Source organism: Musca domestica, unplaced genomic scaffold (assembly GCF_030504385.1).
Source record: "Musca domestica strain aabys unplaced genomic scaffold, Musca_domestica.polishedcontigs.V.1.1 12, whole genome shotgun sequence".
Taxonomy (NCBI): domain Eukaryota; kingdom Metazoa; phylum Arthropoda; class Insecta; order Diptera; family Muscidae; genus Musca; species Musca domestica.
In genome coordinates, this window is record NW_026712155.1 from 7304815 (window position 1) to 7325695 (window position 20881).

A 20881-nucleotide genomic window follows, 5' to 3' on the forward strand; every position below is an offset into this window, starting at 1 on the left:
CTCCTCTGGGGTATGTCCAACACCGGCTACGCGATCAATAGTTTCCTAAAAACTGTAGTTTTCGAAAGTAGCCGGCCTTCGGCCGGGGCTTAAGATTTTCTCCTCTGGGGTATGTCCAACACCGGCTACGCGATCCATAGTTTTTCTAAAAATTTTAATTTTTGTAAGCAGCCGGCCTTCGGCCGGGGCTTAAGATTTTCTCCTCTGGGATATGTCCAACACCGACTACGCGATCCATAATATTCTAACAACACCAAATTAAAAACAAAGCAGATTAACAAGAACGTTAAACCCGACACAAAACTTGGGTTCACTCAAACTGCTTTCATAAGCAACGACTTTAAAAGTCAATATCTTCGGAACTACCAAAGATATCAACACATGTGACACCATTTTGGAAAGGCAATAGTGTTAGCTATAATATTGTGTATAGATTTTAAGACCCTATAATGGGTCCATTTTCGAGTTTTTATGGGTTTTTCAAAAATTACTCATACAAAAATGCACATTTTCCTAAATTTCTCCGAAACCGGTTCCAGCAACCCCGTCATATGACCACTTGTTGGATAGGTATTTTCATAAGCTTTCAAATGATACCCATTTTATTGATATCGGTTACGTAGAACCGGATATAAACCGGATGTTGTATCCGAAATTTTGGGTCGAATAACCGGGTAACCGGGTATTTCCCCCACAAAAAAATTATATTGACGTAATCAGGTTACTAATACCTACCTGCGGTAAAAATTTCAGGTCAATCCAAGCATAGCCCCTAAACTCAACTTATGCCAAAAAAACATTGTCAAATAGGAATAGAAGAAAACAAAAAACAGCTGAGCGACCACGGAGCTACCACGCCCGTGAATAGCGCATGCCCTCTTCCAACGTCGTAATGTCTCAACAAAATATTTTCATTCATGAGATTTTGTTGCCAATAGCCAACACCACTACTCTTTCTCTGCCTCACACTGCTCCCAACCCTTTCCATATGACAAATAAAAAGAACATTGACGAATTTCATTTTTTTGGCGTTATACCCCCCACCCAGGGAGTGGGGGGTATAACATTTTTTAATTGTTTTAATATTTTTTTTTTTTGGATTTTACATTGGTTTTTTAATTTTTTTTTGGATTTTTTAAGCTTGTTATAAAAAATTGGAACGACAATCCCAATCTCGATTCTCACAATCGCCGAGGCGACGACGATTGCAAACTTCACTGATATCTTCGACAAAGACATCTTGACAGATTTTCTTCAGCTGGAGAGAATTCCCCAGATGAACACTTCTTCGGTTGATTTAACACCTTCGCTTTTTATGCAAAATCGGAGAGACTTCCCCGATCAAACTCCTCACGCTGATGTAGAACACTTCAGTTCTTTTTGATATTTTGAATTCAAAGAAAAAACACATTTTTCTTAATCTCCATTGTTCTTCTTCTTCTCTGGACGGTAAACACCGACCAGATTCGATACCATTTCTCTTCTCCACTAGACGTAGACGGCCGTGTGATCTGCTGCCGATAAATGCCGACGCATTTCCTTTGCAGAGAGTCTTCTCGGTACCATGAAAACTTCCACATTGGAGGGTGTTGTTGTTGCGTACATTTTACACTTGGGTTCAGCCACTTTAGCACATTCACGGGTTCCAAACTATCAGCAAACTGCCGATACTCTTGAAGAAAAATCTTTTCAAAGGCTCTTTCCTTTACGATTCGTCTCCCTAACAGAAATATCATTTATTTGCTCTCGCTTGGGCCGCAAATTAGATAAGGGCTCAATCCACACGCTGCCTTACAAAATTTACACCATCCACTCGAGTTATTTTAGCCAGATCCATTTGGCATACTCACAGATTCCAAACTATCAGCAAACTGCCGATACTCTTGAAGAAAAATCTTTTCAAAGGCTCTTTCCTTTACGATTCGTCTCCCTAACAGAAATATCGTTTATTTGCTCTCGCTTGGGCCGCAAATACTTTAGCGTTTCAGATGCGGGCTCAACCCACACGCTGCCTCAACAGTTTACACCAAAGGATGGGGGAGGGGGCAACCTTTCTTGGTGAATCCATTGGGCCGGCAAGGAACCGTTACCCGAAATCGCAGGTCTTCATAGATCGATTAACATAACCGGAGTTTCCGCCTGAACGGTCTTCGCACAACTAAAACCACACTTCCCCTGATCAAACGAAATGTCCGCTTGAACGGTCTTCGCGCAGCTCTCATCATACTTCCCCTGATCAAGCGTGATGTGAAAATAATGCAGCAGCTCAGCTTGTGTTGTCCTTCAGATTTTTCGCAGTGGACTAGCCTCGACTTTACTTGTAGGGCGGCAAGTGTTCTTACTAATCCATAGGTACTCCAACCGAACGACTGTGACAAACTGATTTGATGATGATGTTGTTTGTGTGTTTTGCAGCAATTATGATGATGTGCAGATTTTACGGCATCCATTTCAATGCGTTGAAGATTCTTCGCTTGAATCACCCTCACTGGTGATGTCTTGCATCTTTACACAATTATCTAACCTTTATGATAATTTCTGATTGGCAAAAAAGTCGACACACGACTTTTTCTCTTCGAATTTTGGGGCACACTGGCCCCCTGTGCTCAATAAGCTTCTGGATAACTCGTCTTAAGCATATCCATCGAACAAACGATTCGCTTCAGAATGACTGGGCATTCTTCAACACTTGATTTGAGGTGATATCTCTCTGATGATCAGCCTCACACTAACAGCTTTGTTTGGGCTAGAAATCCACTTGATTGTCTAGCACCTTTTTGGGATTACGCAGCTAATCCCCACCTTTGCGCCGCTCATTTTCGCCGTCAATTCCCTTTAAATTGACGTTGCCCGGGGACCACCGCGCGGAGGGCCGCCACCTTTTGGCGACATACTGCACAGAGTATAATGAGTCGACTTGAAGCGTAAGAGCTCCCTCGGTCCCCATATTGGAAGTATGGATGTATGTGTGTGTCTGTGTTAGGGCGTTGTTGGCTTGTAGCGCGTCATATTTGATTTGCGTTCGTTCGTTATCTAAAATGGATGAATAGAAAATATTTTTTTTCATTAAAAATCACATTTGGAAATTTATTCTTTTATGACTTCAGCAAAAAATTTGATTTTATTGCAATTTTTATGGATACTACACGTCGTAATCGCTTTTACAATTCGCAAAACACACAAACTAGTTTGACAACCATTGTTGCCACGTTTCACATGAACTGCGCAATAGGCACTTGGAATGCAGAAAAACGAATCATTTTCAATTTAGGTATACCGAAAAAATGTGTATTCAATGTCTCTGTGCTCGTTTTTTTTTAAATGCGAAACTTTTGGCTTTAACCGGTATCGATAGAAATTGCAAATAATTTTATTTAATTTTTGTTTTGCTGTTTCTTAATTTTTTACATCAAATCACCTTTGTTTCTATTTCTTGGTATTTTAGATTTTTTTCTTTGCAGAACGTTTACGGATTTTTCCTTTCCGATTTTACAACTTGACTGCTTGAACTCTCAACGATGACTGATTTGCCTTGGGTTTCGGTGGCGGTGATACGAATTTTTGTTGTGCGAAACTCAAGAGTAGAACGAGTGGTTGATGCCGCCAGCCGGCATTTGGCTGAGTATACCAGTATTTCACTCAATTTGTTGTTTTGGTAGGTACTCAGCATGTTTACTACCTACTTTGCCCAACAACAACTACAAACAAGCAATGCCGATGAGAGAGCATATGCCGTCAGTTGCATGCAATGGCAGAGAGGCAGGCACATAATTGTTTTATTTTGGTACTGAGTAGGGAGGAAGGAAAACCAGATTTGTTTAAAGAAATTGTTGTTGATGTAATTATGTTTTGGTATGGAGGTTCAGAATTTTTGTAGGATTTCAAGGATATTTTGTGAATATACTAAAATATTTTAAAATGTTCATTGCAAAATTGAATTGATACACTACGACTGTAGGCTAGATTTTCACATGGAAGATATTTATAAAAATCGAATTTGTTGCTCTGGAATTCTCCAACTTTTTGTCGCTATCCATTGAAATCGGCTTCTTATTTCTGCCACGAGATTTGTATATTTTAAAAACTTAGCTGTCAAAATATTTTTCTGATTTTTTCTCTATTTTCCTATAAATGTCTTTGTAATTTGGTACTTTTGGTTCTGATGGCCTAAGATATATTTTTTCGGGAAATGATGGGGATCCATCCACAAGCAACTCATATAGACATTGCTTTTTCACCATTTGTAGCCTATTTGCCATACTTTTAACAAGTTTTTCGCAAAACCTAGGTTCAATTTTTATTGCCATTCTTCCAACAGAACTTTCTTCAAATCTTCTTTGTAAGATATGGTATGCTGGCGAATTTTTCCATCGAGATAGCTCCACAAATTTTCTATAGGGTTTTGTGTCTGAACTCTGGGCTGGTGTATCCGTGACGTTTTTATTGCCATTCTTCCAACAGAACTTTCTTCAAATCTTTGCAAGATATGCTATGCTGGCGAATTTTTCTATCGAGATAGCTCCATAAATTCTCTATGGGAATTATGTCTGAACTTTGGGCTGGTGTATCCATGACGTGGAAACATTTATATTTCAGTCATGTAACTTTTGTTCTACGGCTGGTTCTAGTACCCTATACACTAAATATAGGTTTCTTCTGGTAGTAAATTTGATAACAATCATATATTGCATCTTTATAACAGATCTTGTGTTGATAGAAATATTGTGAAGTAGCAGATCTGATTGGATTCGGATGTTAATTTCACATTTTATGAGTTTCATCAATTCTCAAAATTTTGACCCCTTTGTGGGGGAGGTACCAGAAGGAGAGGACCAAACCATCACATCTTTACACCAGACCTTGGGTTAATAAAAATATTGCGATGTGTGTAATTTGAAGAGAACCGGATGCTAATTTCGTATTTTATTATCGTTTTTGTTATTCAAAAATTTGACCCTTTGTGGGGGAGGTAACAGAAGAAATTGACCGATCTCTACCTTCTTTGCACCAAATCTTGTGTTTATCGATATATTGAGATGTGCCAAGTCTGAATGGAATCGAATGCAAATTTCGTGTTTAATGAGCTTCATGGATATTCAACGTTTTGATCCTTTGTGTGGGAGATACCAGAAGGAGTGGACCGATATATTCCACCTTCACTCCGGGCCTTGGGTTAGTGAAAATATTGTGATGTTTGTAATTTAAGGACAATCGGACTCTTACATCACATTTTATAAGAGTCATAATTATTCAAAATTTTGACATTTTGTCTGGGAGGTACTTGATGGAGTGGACCGACATTGTCCATTTTCGCACCAGAACTAACACTGATGCAAATATTTGGTTTTGCAAAGTTGCAGCAAAATTGGGTTATCCTTTCTCTTTCTATGCAGTGAAATATTTTTTTTTTTTGAAAATTTCGGCCTTTTGTGGGGGAGGTACCAGAAGGAGTGGACCGAAATTAACCATCTCAGAACGCGATCTAAGTTTAGAAATAATATTACGATGTACCAAGTTTGGACCAAATCGGATATTCCCTTCGAGAGTTATAATGCGCACCAGCTAGACAGACGGACATCGCTAGATCGACTCCAAATGTCTTGAAACCAATTTGGTCCAAAGAGACCTAAGGTCCAAAACCTTTTTTCGATGAGCCACGTTTTTGCCGTATCAAATGATATATACCCTCTCTAGCCATATGGCTGAGGGTATTAATAGGGCGCTGTACGAAGGGGGACTAGAAATTATTCTTTGGAGTAGTTTTTCTAAGGAGGAGAAGGAGGATTTCCGTTACATAAGAGGGTCTATAAAGTCATTTGTTGAAGAACTATGAAAGATATACCAAACTATTAACATTAAGTGTTCAGATTTTTTTATAAATTCCATTCAATGATTAAAACATTTCAAAAATTTGCTACGTCCTCGATTTATTTGAGTTTGAGATCACATATCAATTTCCCTCATTGGCAAAGCGGCAAATTATTCGACGTCGATCAGCAATTCTTGGTAGAGAAATAAAAACAAACAATTGGCATTGAGTTTCCCGCGCATTTCTTGGAAAGCATAGCATCATCCGATGCCATGCTAAGAGGCAGCTGTTGCTGTGACGCCTCTCTCCGCAAGTTCTATGTGTGTAAAGTGTACACACACAATTGAGTGGATCATTGATTTGGCCTTGTCATTTACTTACTGCTGATCCTTCTTCCTCTTCTTGAGTGATTTTTCAAACAAAACCAGTATTTTTTGTTCTTTCACCACAACAAGGGCAGTTTCTTAAAGACAGTATTAAAGCCAGTATTTTTGAGCACAAAGTCCAAAGTACAATAACGACGTTTCTGCCGTTAGGTAGGTAGAATGAAAAAGTTGTTTTTGCCACACATGGCACATTTTCGATACCCTTTTCTTGTATGTGCGCTTCTTTCTTATCTTGTCTGACAAAGGCAGCTGCATATGCGTATTAAAGTAGGTAGACGAATTTCAACATTTTGGAGGGAAATACCAGTGATCAAGGACGCTTAATTTAATTGTTCTTAGAAAGAACGTAATTCCTTAGCATTTGTCTGTGATTGAATGCAAATTAAAGATTTTATAAAAATGCGTCACATTAGAATATTTAAAATTTGGGAGTCTCTCGTTCTACCTGAATTCAAGAAGGGGATTTATGGTGAAATACGATTGTGTTTTTGTGAAATGCCAGATTTTCTAATCAACAAATGCGTAATTGAAACTGGTTAGCAGCCATGTGCTTTATGCGTCGTCTTCAGTCTATAAAGATACAGTGAGAGTCAAATGAAAGTGTACACGAATGTTTATTATGTTCCCTGTTTCATATAAACCCTATCATGTAATATTTTATACAACAAATTATGTTTTTTGAAAATGGTATTTACCCCTCTCTTATTTTCTAAAAGAAAAATTAACAAAATTTTACAAATAGAAAAATTGCATAGCGAAAACAAAAAATAGTCCATATGTGACGCGTCAAAAGAAAGTGTACAACATGTTATTCCAATACATGAGAGATTGGACACAGTTAGATTTTACCGTTATTTTTTCTTTTTTCCTTTCTGCTTGTTTTTCTTTTATTGGTTCTAATACTGTCAATGATTTAGTAGTGAATTGGTCAGCAACAATTGAAGTTTGAAGACATTCTAAAAAATTTTCCATAATGGGTAAACAAACTTCACTCGATACACGTGAGCTTATCATAAAATTTCACAATGAGGGAAAAACACTGCGTGAAATTGGTTTAACTATCGGCAGGTGCCACAATACGGTGAAAAAAATAATTGATAAGTACAAAAAGTTCCAAAAATTGGAAAATCGTCCTAAATGTGGCAGGCCAAGAAAACTGAATGAGGTTCAAATACGATCGATTGTACGAAATGTAAAGAAAAACCCTGTAGAAAGTGCCGTTAAAATATCCAAAGAAATTTCAGAATCGTCTGGAACTACTGTTAGTGCCAGTACAATACGTAGAGCACTACACGCTAACGGGATTCATGGAAGGGTTCCAAGAAGAAAACCCTTAATATCCAAAACCAACCAAAAACGTCGACTCGATTTTGCTAATAAATATAAAAATAAAGATATTTCTTTCTGGAATAATATAATATTTAGCGACGAAAGCAAATTTGAAATTTTTGGCAAAAGGAAACCTGCTAAAATTTGGAGGACCAAAAACAGTGAATTTGCGGAACAGAATTTAGTATCCACTGTAAAGCACGGCGGAGGTTCAGTGATGGTCTGGGGATGCATGGCAGCTGGTGGAGTTGGTAACTTGGTTTTCATAGAAACCACAATGAATAAAATGGAATACCTTAACATTTTAAAGGAAAATTTGAAGCCTAGTGTTGAAAAGTTGCGCTTGGATCGAGGTTGGATCTTTCAACAAGACAATGATCCAAAGCATACTTCAAAAATAGTTAAGGAATGGCTGCTTTATCACACTCCTAAGCAATTGGATCACCCTCCCCAATCTCCGGACCTCAACCCAATCAAACATTTGTGGGAACATCTCGATCGCGAAATAAGAAAGAAAGAAATTCGTAGCAAGGACTCGCTCAAATCGGCTATATTGGAGGAATGGCAAAAAATTTCACGCGAAGTAACCGAAAATTTAGTCAATTCGATGCCGAGAAGATTACAGGCTGTAATTCAAGCAAATGGGAAGCAAACAAAATACTAATATATATATTAATATATGAATTTATATATTAAGTTTGCATTGTACACTTTCTTTTGACGCGTCACATATGGACTATTTTTTGTTTTTGTTATGCAATTTTTCTATTTGTGGGATTTTGTTAACTTTTCTTTTAGAAAATAAGAGAGGGGTAAATACCATTTTCAAAAAACATAATTTGTTGTATACAATATTACTTGATATGGTTTATATAATACATGGAACATAATAAACATTCGTGTACACTTTCTTTTGACTCTCACTGTATGCCTACGCTGTGTGTAATTTGTTAAGATCTGTATGCGCAACTGATAATAATGGATAATTAGATACAATTTGGGGTCTTCACGTCCAAAGGGAACATTTAGTTGAGCACATATCATATAAAGCTAGTACATATAAGTTGCAGACTAAAATTCTACGACGATTTAGCCCTGCTCATCCACCTACTGTAATCATAGTACATCATAGAGTTGTATTTTGTCTGCCGTTAAATCAAGTTCGAAGATGGGCTATATCGGTCCATGCTATCATATAGCCCCATACAACAGTACCCCCGATATTCCGTATTTTGATGATTGTAGTCAAATTTTTCAATGAAATTGACTGAAAATCCACAAAAGTAGTTCCTTCTGAGTACTTTACCCCCTGGAAGAGTATTGTCTATATAGATCAACGATATCGAATAGCCCCCGTACAACGGAACCCCCTGAAATTCGGTATTTTGATGATTTGAGGTACATTTTTTAATGCACTTGTCTGAAAATCAACAAAAGAAGTTATTTCTAAGTACTTTACCCCTGGAAGAAAATTGTCTATATAGGTGGATGATGTCGTATAGCCCCCATACAACGGAACCCCTTGATATTCGGTATTTTGTTGATTTGAGGTACATTTTTAAATGCAATTATCTGAAAATCAAGAAATAAAGTTATTTCTATATACTTATGCCCCTGGAAGAGAATTGTCTGTATAGGTCTATGATGTCGTATAGCCCCCATACAACGGAACCCCCTGATATTCGGTATTTTCATGATTTTGGAGACAGCTTTATACCGGAATTGTTTCAAATTTTGTATTTAGTGTTTTAATTTGGTGCTACAGCCTATGACAAAAAAATATGCATGCAGGACCATGTCTTCGTATAGCCTCCATGTAATGGTACCTCTCTATATTCGGTATTTTGATGATTTTAGCGACACAATTTACCGGAATTGTTTCAAATTTCATATTTGAAATTTCAAATAGGTACTGCAGCCTGTGGTATGAAATTGTCCATGAGAGTAGAGGTCTTCGTATAGCCCCCATATAACGGATCTACATGGTGAGATGAAAAAACTGCAACCAACTTCAGACTGCTGTATTTTCTAAGCCACTCGTTTTATTTATTCGTGATGGAATTCAAGCGTGATAGTGTGATTTCTATATATTTGACTGGAAAACCACAAGTGGCTATCGTTAGAGCACTCCAGCATTTAAATGTGATTAAATCTTTTGTCATCGCTTGTTACGGTGATACTGGTAGCGTAGTCCGACGCCAAGGAAGTAGACGGAAGAAAACATAAGCAGAAATGGTTCGAAAAATAAAGAAGCGACTTAATCGAAAACCGCGCCGCAGTGGCCGAAAAATGGCTCGTGAGCTGAATATATCGCAATATTCTATACGGCAAATATTGAAAAATGAGAAGCCATTGCAATTCCCAAAAATTCAAAAACTTACACCGCAACAGAAAGAAAATAGACTCAAAAGAGCTCAAACTGCCAAATTTGGTTTTCTCCGATGAGAAAACAATCGTTGGCCAGCAGTTTGTAAACAAACAAAATGATCGTGTTTACTTGCCTAGCACCTTCGGTTGGCCACCAGAACTCAAGCCCCGGCCATAGTGAAATATTCTGGAGGGTGTATTAAAGCCTTGGGCAAGCAAATATTTTGGCCGCCGATCACCCAAGAATGGTTACAAAATGAGGTTCCTCACGTCATTTCCAGCGCACAATGGCCACCAAAATCTCCGACTACTAATCCGTGTCGGTAGTATTTTGGAAAGCAAGGATGGCACTAAAAAATACCAAAGTGTCGATCACCTCAAGCAAGCGCTTCGTCGGGAATTGGCCAAAATACCGCAGAGCAACATTCGGGCAGCGTGTGACGGTTTCATTGGTCGTTTGTAGGCCACAATTCGTGCCAAAGGTGACCAATTCGAACAAACCTTAACTTATTCTGAAAATTTAATGATATTTCCGACATTGTTTGCTTTCATTTAATGAAATTTAAAAAAAAAAAATTAAAAATTATGGCGTTTGACTTTGTTGCAGTTTTTTATCTCACCCTGTATTCCGTATTTTGATGATTTTAGAGACATTATTCACCGGAATTATTTCACATTTGAAGTTCCTAATGGTTAATGCAGCCTGCACTAGAGAATTATTTGTGCAGGTCTTCGTATAGCCCCCAAATATCGGTACCTCCGTAAATTCGGTTTTTAATTATTTTAGCTACATTTTTCATCAGATTTTTTATTTAAGTTTCGTATTTTAATATTGTAATGGCCTATGAAAAAGTTGCCTATTCAGGTCCATGTCTTCATATAGACCCCAATATAACGGCGACTTCCTATATTCGGTGTTTTTAAAATTTTAACAGAATTTTTAAGGGATTTTATTTTTATTAACAACTTTACAACTTCAGCAGTTTCATCTCGGCGTTCATGAAACTGCCAAAACTTAACTCGTTTTATACCTATAGATAGAATACATTCTATACGCCGCTCATACGCTTGATGAAATCCACACTACCTCTTTTAGCCTGCTCAAACTTTTGTCCCTCAGTGTATTCAACCGCGGTATCTGCGGATTAAGCAAGTTTACGATAAGACAGACATCTTGTGGAATTAAGTATACCTCTATCGACACTTTTATGTTTCATGAGCTGAGCACATATTTCCATTTAAATTTTCTAACAAACAACGCTCATTAGTAGCGATGTTAATTTAGTTTAAGTTAAAATTAAGCAAACTTCGACGATGGCGACAACGAATGCAATAATGAATAGATGTCTGTCTGTCGGAATGAACGAACGTTGTTTAGACATGCGATTTACAATTTTTGTTGTCGTTGTTCCGACTTAGGCTAAAAACGCATATATTATTACAGTTTCAATCTGAGCTACTTTATCATTGTCAATTTTGTGAAATATTGTTGCAAATTTGTTGGTAGACATTTCACGTACATATGTGTGTTATGTGTATAGTAAATACTTATATACATATGTAGCTATCAGGGTATATTAATTAACATGTGCAATGCATGTGAGCAAATACTACATACATATACCTTAGTAAATAAGACCTAACATATCAGATTATGTGGCAATGACTGTCTGGGAGAATTTCAGCGAATGACACACGTTTTGCGTAGTTCTTAAACATGCCATCATACTAAGGCTTCTAAGAAGTGTTCATGCGTACATAGGCATAGTCAGACATGCCATTCATGGAAATCCTATCCAGCAGATCCTGTTTAGAAGCCCCACAGTTTTCTTATATAATAGCAGAAAGCATTTTCATAGAAGAGCAGAATATCTTATCATAGAAGAGCAGAATATCTTATCAAAGAAGAGCAGAAGGTCTTCTCTTGAAGACCAGAAGAACTTCTTAAAGAAAACCGGAAAGACTTCTTGTAGAAGACTAGAAGGTCTTCTTACAGAAAACAAGGATATCTTGCCGTAGAAGATCAGAAGATCTACTCAAGGAAGACCATAAGGTTTTGTCATAGAAGACAAGAAGATCTTCTCATAGAAGACCAGAATATTTTGTCATAGAAGACCAGAAGATCTTCTCATAGTGGACCAAAAAGCTTTTTCATAGAAGACCAGAAAAACTACTCAAAGAAAACCAGAAGGTCTTCTCATAAAAGTAAAGAATATCTTCCCATAGCAGAAAAAAAAAATCTTGTCATAGAAGACCAGAAGATCTTCTCATAGTGGACGAGAAAGTCTTTTCATAGAATGCCGGAAGTTAGGAGGCGAAGGTCTTCTCAATGAAGCCCAGAAGGAGTTCTCATAAAAGTCCTGAAAATCTTCTCATAGAAGGCCAGAAGAGGTCTTCTCACAGAAGGCCAGAAGAGGTCTTCTCATAGAAGGCCAGAAGAGGTCTTCTCATAGAAGGCCAGAAGAGGTCTTCCCATAGAAGGCCGGAAGGTCTCTCATGGAAACGTTTAAGAAAATATTGAAATAACAAAGTTTCAAATTTGAGAAATTTCAAAGTTTTAAGCATATGCCCCCATTATATAGGCCATACCCGCCATAAAATAAATAATTCCTCACCAACTCATTAACAGAAAAAAACACGTTTCTATAAGCATAAATGAGTGTGTCGGTGGTGTGTATGTATGTCTCTTTAATTATCCTTCCGTTATCTAAGCTCATTATAGTTTATAAACCGTTAAAGAAGTTTTGCCAACAAACTATAATTCACTCGAGATTAAATTGATAAGAATTTGGTTTTCAGTTTTTCTTTTTTCATTTTCTTATACGAAATGTTTTCTCCACCCAGAGATAACAACCTAACCACATCAACCGTATCCAGATAGATAACACATGAAATAACGGTGGTACGGTACAGAGACGGGGACGAAGGTTGGGAAGTTAATAACTAAATTTTGTTGATAGTTTGCCAGTATGCGCCACCCTGCCACCCATCACCACCTGCCAACCACCAACCCTTGAAATTGTTCATTAAAAGTCAACAGAATAACTTTTTTGCGCTCTCAGAACTAATTTTCTTAGTTGTTGTAGTTTTCCAAAAACCAAAAAAAATTGTCTTTAGAAGTAGTAGATTGGAGGAGCACCACTGCATGGTGTCTGTCTGCCTGCCTGTCAATGCTAATGATTTTTGGCAGTGGAACGAACAATGCTGTTGCTGCCATTGCCACTTTTTCCACCATATCTTGGCGAGCGACTTACTCGTGCATAGAATTATGTTGGCGTTTATTATTTGTTCTACGAATATCTTTTGCATGCCTCCAGTCAGTCAGTCGGTGTTCCAAAAATTGCTGACAACTGCTGTTCGTTCGTGTGGAGTGGATGGAATTTTACCGTTGTACGTGGCAAAGTTAAATTAGTAAAACATTTCGAAATTCCCCAGCGTATTATAATGATTTTTGTACGTTTGTATTTGTATTTGATTCGATTGGTTTGGAAATTAAGGTTCAAAGGTGTGTGGAGATTCGAGTTTGTAGTTACCAACGGTAAATGGACCAACAAACTTTCATGCATTAAAATTGAAGGATAGAGGGTAAAGAGCTTGGTAAAGACATAGACATCCTTGAAGAGTATGCATATCTGGGAGTAGGAAGTGTTCAAAATATGACCTACATTTTTCCTTGAAGCCTGGACTATAATCTGTCCAAATTTTTGCTCTAAATCATAAACTTTACACTACCAAAAATTGGACATGTGAACAGAAAGCTCCTAAAAATTTGCTATAAAAATAGAGTATGCATAGACAAGTAGAAAAATATCAGTCGGATTTGTACAACAAATGTTCACCCTCAGCCAATGCTCGACTATTTCAATATACAGGGTGAGATAAAAAAAACTGCAACAAAGTCAAATGCCATAATTTTTACATTTTTTTTAATTTTATTAAATGAATGCAAAAAATGTCGGAAATAGCATCAAATTTTAGAATAAGTTTAGATTTGTTCGAATTGGTCACCTTTGGCACGAATTATGGCCTTCAAACGGCCAATGAAACCCTCAAACTCTGCCCGAATGTTGCTCTGCGGCATTTTGGTCCATTCCCGGCGAAGCGTATGTTTGAGGTGATCGACACTTTGGTATGTTTTGGTGCCAACCTTGCTTTCCAAAATACTCCAGACACAATATTCCAACGGATTGGTATACGGAGATTATGGTGGCCATTGTGTGCTGGAAATTAAACGAGGAACCTCATTTTGTAACCATTCTTGGGTGGCGAGTGCTGAATGCGATGGTGCTGAGTCCTGTTGGAATGTCCAAGGTCTGCGGCCAAAATGTTTGCGTGCCCAAGGCTTTAATACACCCTCAAGAATATTTTCGCGATAATATTTGGCATTTATTCTTATGGCACGGTCGATTAATACGAGCGGAGAGCGACCATTGGCTGTTATGGCGGCCCACACCATCTCCATGACAGGCGCTTGAGTTCTGGTGGCCAATCGAAGGTGCAAATTTTCAGCTGACCTCTTTGGCAAGTAAACATGATCATTTTGTTTGTTTACAAACTGCTGGACAACGAATGTTTTCTCATCGGACAAAACCAAACTCGGCAGTTCAACACTTTCGGCCAAGCGTAGCAACTCTTCAGCTCTTTTGAGTCTATTTTATTCTTTACTTTTTGGAATTTCAATGGCTTTTCCCTGAGCTGATTTTTTAATATTTGCCGAATGGAATATTGCGATATGTTCAGCTCACGAGCCATTTTTCGGCCGCTGCGATGCGGGTTTCGATCAATTCGCTTCTTTACTTTTCGAACCATTTCTGCTGATGTTGCTGTTTTCTCCCGGCATTTCCTTGATGTCGGGCTACGCTACCAGTATCACAGTAACGAGCGATGATACGTGACACAAAAGATTTATTCACATTTAAATGCTGGAGTGCTCTAACGAAAATACCGCAGATCAACATTTGGGCAGCGTGTGACGGTTTCATTGGCCATTCGAAGGCCATAATTCGTGCCAAAGTTGACCAATTCGAACAAATTCAAGCTTATTCTAAAATTGGATGCTATTTCCGACATTTTTGCTTTTATTCAATAAAATTTAAAAAATATAAAATAAACAAACGTTGTTTTTATAAAAACAACAATAATGGGATTTTGCCTGACGATTTTGCAACAACAAAATACTATGGTATCCCAAACAAGCAAGCCAAACACTGTTCTAATATAAAATAAAAATTACGGAGTTTGACTTTATTACATTTTTTTATATCTCACCCTATATCTCATATAAAGTGTAGGAAGTAACAAATATAGTCCAAATCTGGCACGTCGCAATATTGTCATCGGATTTTTAGATACGATACAAAATGTACAATATTGGCCCATTCCTTCGGAACCTACTTCATAGAGGGTCAAATATTTGAATAATCATAACAGAAGTCAAATTATATTTAAATAATCGAAACCCCTGGCTTAGGGTATACATCTGTCGTCCACGTCGGCTAATAATTTTTAATTTGTTATATAGAAATTCGTTCAATAACAAATTCATTTCATGACTCAAAAGCTTTATTTATCTTATCGAACATTAATTGCCCCACCAAGGGGCACAGGTTAATGTGACAGTGCAGCTTTAGGTTAGGTTGAAAAGTGGTGGCGAGAGGAGATCTGATAATTGCAAACGCTGGGTCTTTACAGAGAAAATTCTGCCCTAAATTTTGCACAATCTTCGTTCTAAATTTAAGCAATTTTAACAGGGTTTAGCCGAAGTTTTCATAAAACATTGTCAAGATGTTGTCTTATAATTACGACATATTTAGCTCATCTGTAACGAATTATGCAACGATTTTTCTGCCTATCGCTTGACTACCTCTTCGGCTGTCCAGTCCACTCAAAAGCTTTGCTGGGCATCCCTCGCAACATGAATTGCTGCTGTTTCTATTTCCCCAGTGTTTATTGAGAAAATTAATGGAAAACTTCATGGCATAATTTGAGAAAATTATAGCGGCAGCATTTAAACCATAACAGAAATATCTACCAACACTTTATTTAAATACCTATTCAAACACTCTCTGGCACACACACAGACAGACAAGAGGCCGAACCTATCTTCAAAAATATGAAGGATTTGCCAAGAAATTTCATTTCGAAGAATATAACACAAAGTTCAACTTTCGAGAAGAAAGAAAAATGCTTTCATAATTTGCCAAGGCCACTGTTTGACGTAGCTTCAGTCGCAAAGGAAATTTTCACATTTATATGACATGCTGGAAAAATCATTCCCTTCCATTTCATCCCATCCCTTCTTAGTCTTGAGACTAAGTAATTGAAGTAAAGGTGTGCCCTTCAAAGTTCGCTCCTTTGGTGCGCGTTTGCCCGGCCTAGGTCAGATGAGGTTTGCAGGCGTGTTGATTTCTTTATATTGCTTTTGGTGTCTGTTCATCGACTCTGACTTTGTGAATTCCCCACTCGGTTATTTGCCGCTGCTGCTGTGCATTGCCCTTACACCATTTTACGTAGTTGAAAAAAGTCCTGCTACCCTTGGCCCGTTTTTTTCTCTGAAGTTTATTTCGTGCTGACATTGATGTATGTCATTACATTAAGGATGGCGTTGAAAAGGTATTCCGAAAAAGGGAATTTAACTTAAATTAATAATGGACGAATGAACGAACGTAACGGGAGTAAATATAGACATTTTAGACAATATGCAGCCGTGTTGGTTATTTCATAAATTTGAGGTCATACGTTCGGTTGTAAACAACTCGAAGAGAATTGTTCGCTACGCATGCAAGGATTTTAATAGCATATATATAGATGGAAAACAAATGTAATCCTTAATACACAGAAGGACCGAGTGATTTTTAATTTAAAGAAGTCATGAACGAGTCCCCCTAAAAAAGACCACCATATGAAGAACCGCAACAGATCTTATTCTGTGTATTACTTTAGGGGAAGACCTCAAAAGATTTTCCCCGTTATAATTTAACTCAAAAACATCAAAAATTCATGTGTCTTTAAAATACTTTAATAGATCTTCCATAGAAAGGAAAACGAGTAAAGTCTGTCTACAAAAAAACTCAAAAATAAGAGGCCTCGATAGGGTTTCTATCAATAGGACGCCTCATAAGTTTTTTTCTAAAGGAGGCCTCACCGGAAGGTCTCCTACCAACAGGTTCTGCATCTATTGAAGACATCAACGAATATTTCGTCTACAAAACTCCTCAAAGATTTCCTCTTCAAATGTGAGGTCTTCTCTGAAAAGAAAATTCTTCTATCCAAAAGCTATCTCCAATTGTATCTCTTCCAAATTGAACGTCAAAAGGAATCCCGAAAAGTCGTCTAAAGACCTTCAATTTGTCAAAGGCCTCAGAGAGGTTTCTCCTAAAAAAGTGTTTTGCCTATGAAAGGCCTCAAATGGTCCTCAGTTCACAAAAAATCGCAAAAGATCTTCTGCTAGGAAACTTGAAGAGGTCTGCTGAAGATATCATTCTAGAAAATACCTCCAAAGGTATTCTATATTTAGACCTTAAAAGTAGTTCTGTTCATAGAAGAACTCATAAAGTTTCTGACCGGCAAAATATCTTCCAGCTTAGGAGGTCCTCTATCTTTAGAAGACCTGAAAAGGACAAATAATCGCAAGTGAGAAGGCCTCAAAAGGTCTTCAATAAAAATAGAAAGTCTTCTAATCATGGAGAACCTGAGAAAGTATTCTTTCTATAGAAGGCTTAGAAAAGCCTTTTCGGAAAAGGCTACCAGAGCTACCAGGCTGGAAAAGATCTTAAAACTTATTTTTTCTTTAAGAGACCTTGAAAAGTCTTATTTTTCTCGAGACGACCTAGAAAACTCTTTTTTTCTGTAGAAGTCCTCGAAAGAATTTCTTTCAATAAAGTCTTCTAAAGGATTTTTACCTGTAAAAGATCTCGAGGGTTTTTTCTACAGAAAACCTCAAAGGCTCATCTTTCTATGGAAGACTCCCATAGGTAAAGACCTTAAGAAGACCTCTTCATTTAAATAATACCTCGAAGGATATTTTTAATAGAGTCAGTCGAAATGTCTTTTTTTCTATGGATGACCTCGAAAGGTCTTCTCCCTATGGAAGACATGAAAAGGTCTTTTACCTATGAAAGACCTCAAAAGGAAGACGTTTGTAGGTTTTTTTATTGATCCTTTCGAAGGGTCTCCTTTCTAAAAAAGATCTCAAATTGACGTTGAAATATCTCTCTTCTATAGAAGCCTTCGAAGAGCTTTATTTCTCTAAAAGAGCCCCGAAGAACTTTTTCTACAGAAGACCCCAAAATATATATTTTTTCTTTGGAAGACTTTTAAATTACTTATTTCTTTAGAAGACCTTTAAAGGACTTATTTCTACAGAAGACCTCAAAAATCTTCCTATAAAAGGTCAAAGGTCTTCTGTCTATAGAAGAACTTCAAAGGTCTTTATTTTTGTTTATAGAAGACCTTGAAATGAGTTTTGTTTATAGAAGGCCTGAAAAACTCTTCCATCTATGAAAGGCCAAAAGGTCCCCAATGGGTCTTCTATCCACAGGAAATGGCTATATATCCTCAAGTTTTTCGTCTACATAGAAAACAAAACCCCACCCTTCAATCTCCAATAGTGGATCCCTCTTTGAATTGCCATTATATGAACAACGACATTACCCATTTTTATATCAATGCCAATTATTGTTTAAGATTTGCAATAAAACCATAAGATTTGATGTTATGACATCTAAATATGCTGTCACACACACACGCACACTTACACATTTCGTACAACATGTGCATGGCATTATTAACAGCTCTCTTATATTCTCTGATATGAGATGCTATTATTTTTATTTACTTCGTTAGCTCTCATAATCTAAACGGGGGAGTGATTAAAATTTTACGGTCCTGCTAATGTCAATAACATCGAGCGTTGTTGGTATGCCGCCATAGCCCGCTGTTATCTTGGACAAATTCGGCTTAAGGGTTCGTTTGTTATTTCCACGATTTGGGAGAATAACAGCAGCTGTAGCTTACAAATATAAATATTAAGAAGGAGGAACAAATGGCGTCCAGCGGTCCAGTCGTTTGTCACATTCGCATAAAGACCAAATCCAAACGCATTTATTTACTTACCCACCAAGGGGTCGTTAGTTTTTGAGAAGTTCCATTCACAAATCTTGGCGGGGTTGGGGAGCGGGCTGTGGCTGTATGAACTGTTCGCTCTTTGCACGTTTCAAAACTTCAATAAAAGATAAAAACCACTTGCGACATGCGTTTCACATTTAATGTTCTTATAATGTTTTCGAATTATTGCTTGGCGGGGGAAGACATGTGTGAAGGGGAGGTGGAGAAGAAACAGCAATTGTAACAGCTCAAATGGCAAATGTTTGCCATGGTTATTGTTGGTTTAACTGTTATTACCGTTGCGAAAGAAACCAGAAGGGGATCTTCAAATGGATGTACGCCCATGTGTGTCGGTATGTGTGTGTGCGTTTTTGTTCCACACACACACACCGATCATACTCGTATCAACATCATTCAACCAACGTCTGTCTCTGTAATCCTGCAAATCCACATACATATTTTGCTGTCTCAGCCTGACGTGCTTCCTCGTACACCGTTGTTTATTTCCGCCAAGGTACTTTTGTCTTGCCTCAGTGCTCATAATCCAATTTTAGTGCAACCCTCTTCCCATACCCTCTCCCACCCACTCCAACCACCAACAATGTTCCAAAATAAAAACACCCATTAGCTGTTAAATAGAAATTAAGAAACCATGATATTTCGGGACAGTGGGTTTGGTATAATAAATTTTTTTGTGGGTCTTTTTCCAAATTTTGTTTTTCAAGGATTTAGCAATGTTTTATCTTCTTCAAGGACTATCCAAGCCACAAGTGTGGATTTTTTAAGAAAAATGTTTGACGGGCTCTTCAGATTATAAGAGTGAATATTTGAATAAGCCTTAGACGTGAATTTTCAAGAATATTTTCTAGCGAATTTTTTTCTTAAAGGACTATCCTGTCATAAAAATATATTTCTTAAGATAATATTTTTTCAGAACTCTACAGGTCATAAACTTGTGTTTTATAACAATACTCTTCCTAGGACTTCAAGCCATTAACCTGGATTTTTGAGAATATGAAAATTTTCAGGAAAATATCCAGGACATAAACGTGGAACGAGAGAACCCTCCGGTTCCAAAATGTACATATTTTAGGAATATTTCTTCGAGGACTCGAAATACGAAATACTTTTTTTGAGGACGCTCCATGACATAAACCTGGACTCTACAGGGTGAGATAAAAAACTGCAACAAAGTCGAAAGCCATAATTTTGACATTTTTTTAATGTTATTGAATGAAAGCAAAAAATGTCGGAAATATCATCAAATTTTAGAATAAGTTTAGATTTGTTCGAATTGGTTACCTTTGACACGAATTATGGCCTTCAAATGGCCAATGAAACCGCCACATGCTGCCCGAATGTTGCTCTGCGGTATTTTGGCCGACCCTTGTGTGCCCAAGGCTTTAATACACCCTCCAGAATATTCCACGATAATATTCGTCATTTATTATAATGCCACGGTCGATTAATACGAGCGGAGAGTGACCATCGGCTGTTATGGTGGCCCCCACCATCTCCATGGCCAGCTCTTGAGTTCTGGTGGCCAACCGAAGGTGCACATTTATATATATTTTCTTCTGTCCACTTCATTGACGCCGGGCTACGTTACAAGTGCCAGTACCTTTTTCCTGGAAAATTCTCTCCAAAATACTTTTGTACGGTTGTAAACAATATAATGAGCTGTCACTGGAATAATTTAACAGCTGCCGGACGATTGGCTTAGAACAGCAGAGAGGTTGGTTGCAGTTTTTTTACTCACCCTGTATATATTCAACAGTTTGAACAACCACAACGCAAGTCAAAATATATTTAAAAAACCAACATTGGCTAAGGTAGACACCTGCCGGCAGGACCGACTCATACTGTTTACCATGATTATTTTTCC

The 20881-nt window shown here is 37.6% G+C and overlaps 1 long non-coding RNA gene across 1 annotated transcript; it reads right to left on the bottom strand.

Annotated features, from left to right (window-relative positions):
• Positions 1 to 1015: 1015 nt before the first annotated feature.
• On the bottom strand, positions 1016 to 3808 carry LOC101895998 (uncharacterized). The gene is made up of 2 exons (XR_225487.4): positions 3419 to 3808; positions 1016 to 3033 (listed from the first exon to the last, which is right to left on the bottom strand). It is a non-coding gene; the product is annotated as an uncharacterized LOC101895998 (long non-coding RNA).
• Positions 3809 to 20881: the final 17073 nt, after the last annotated feature.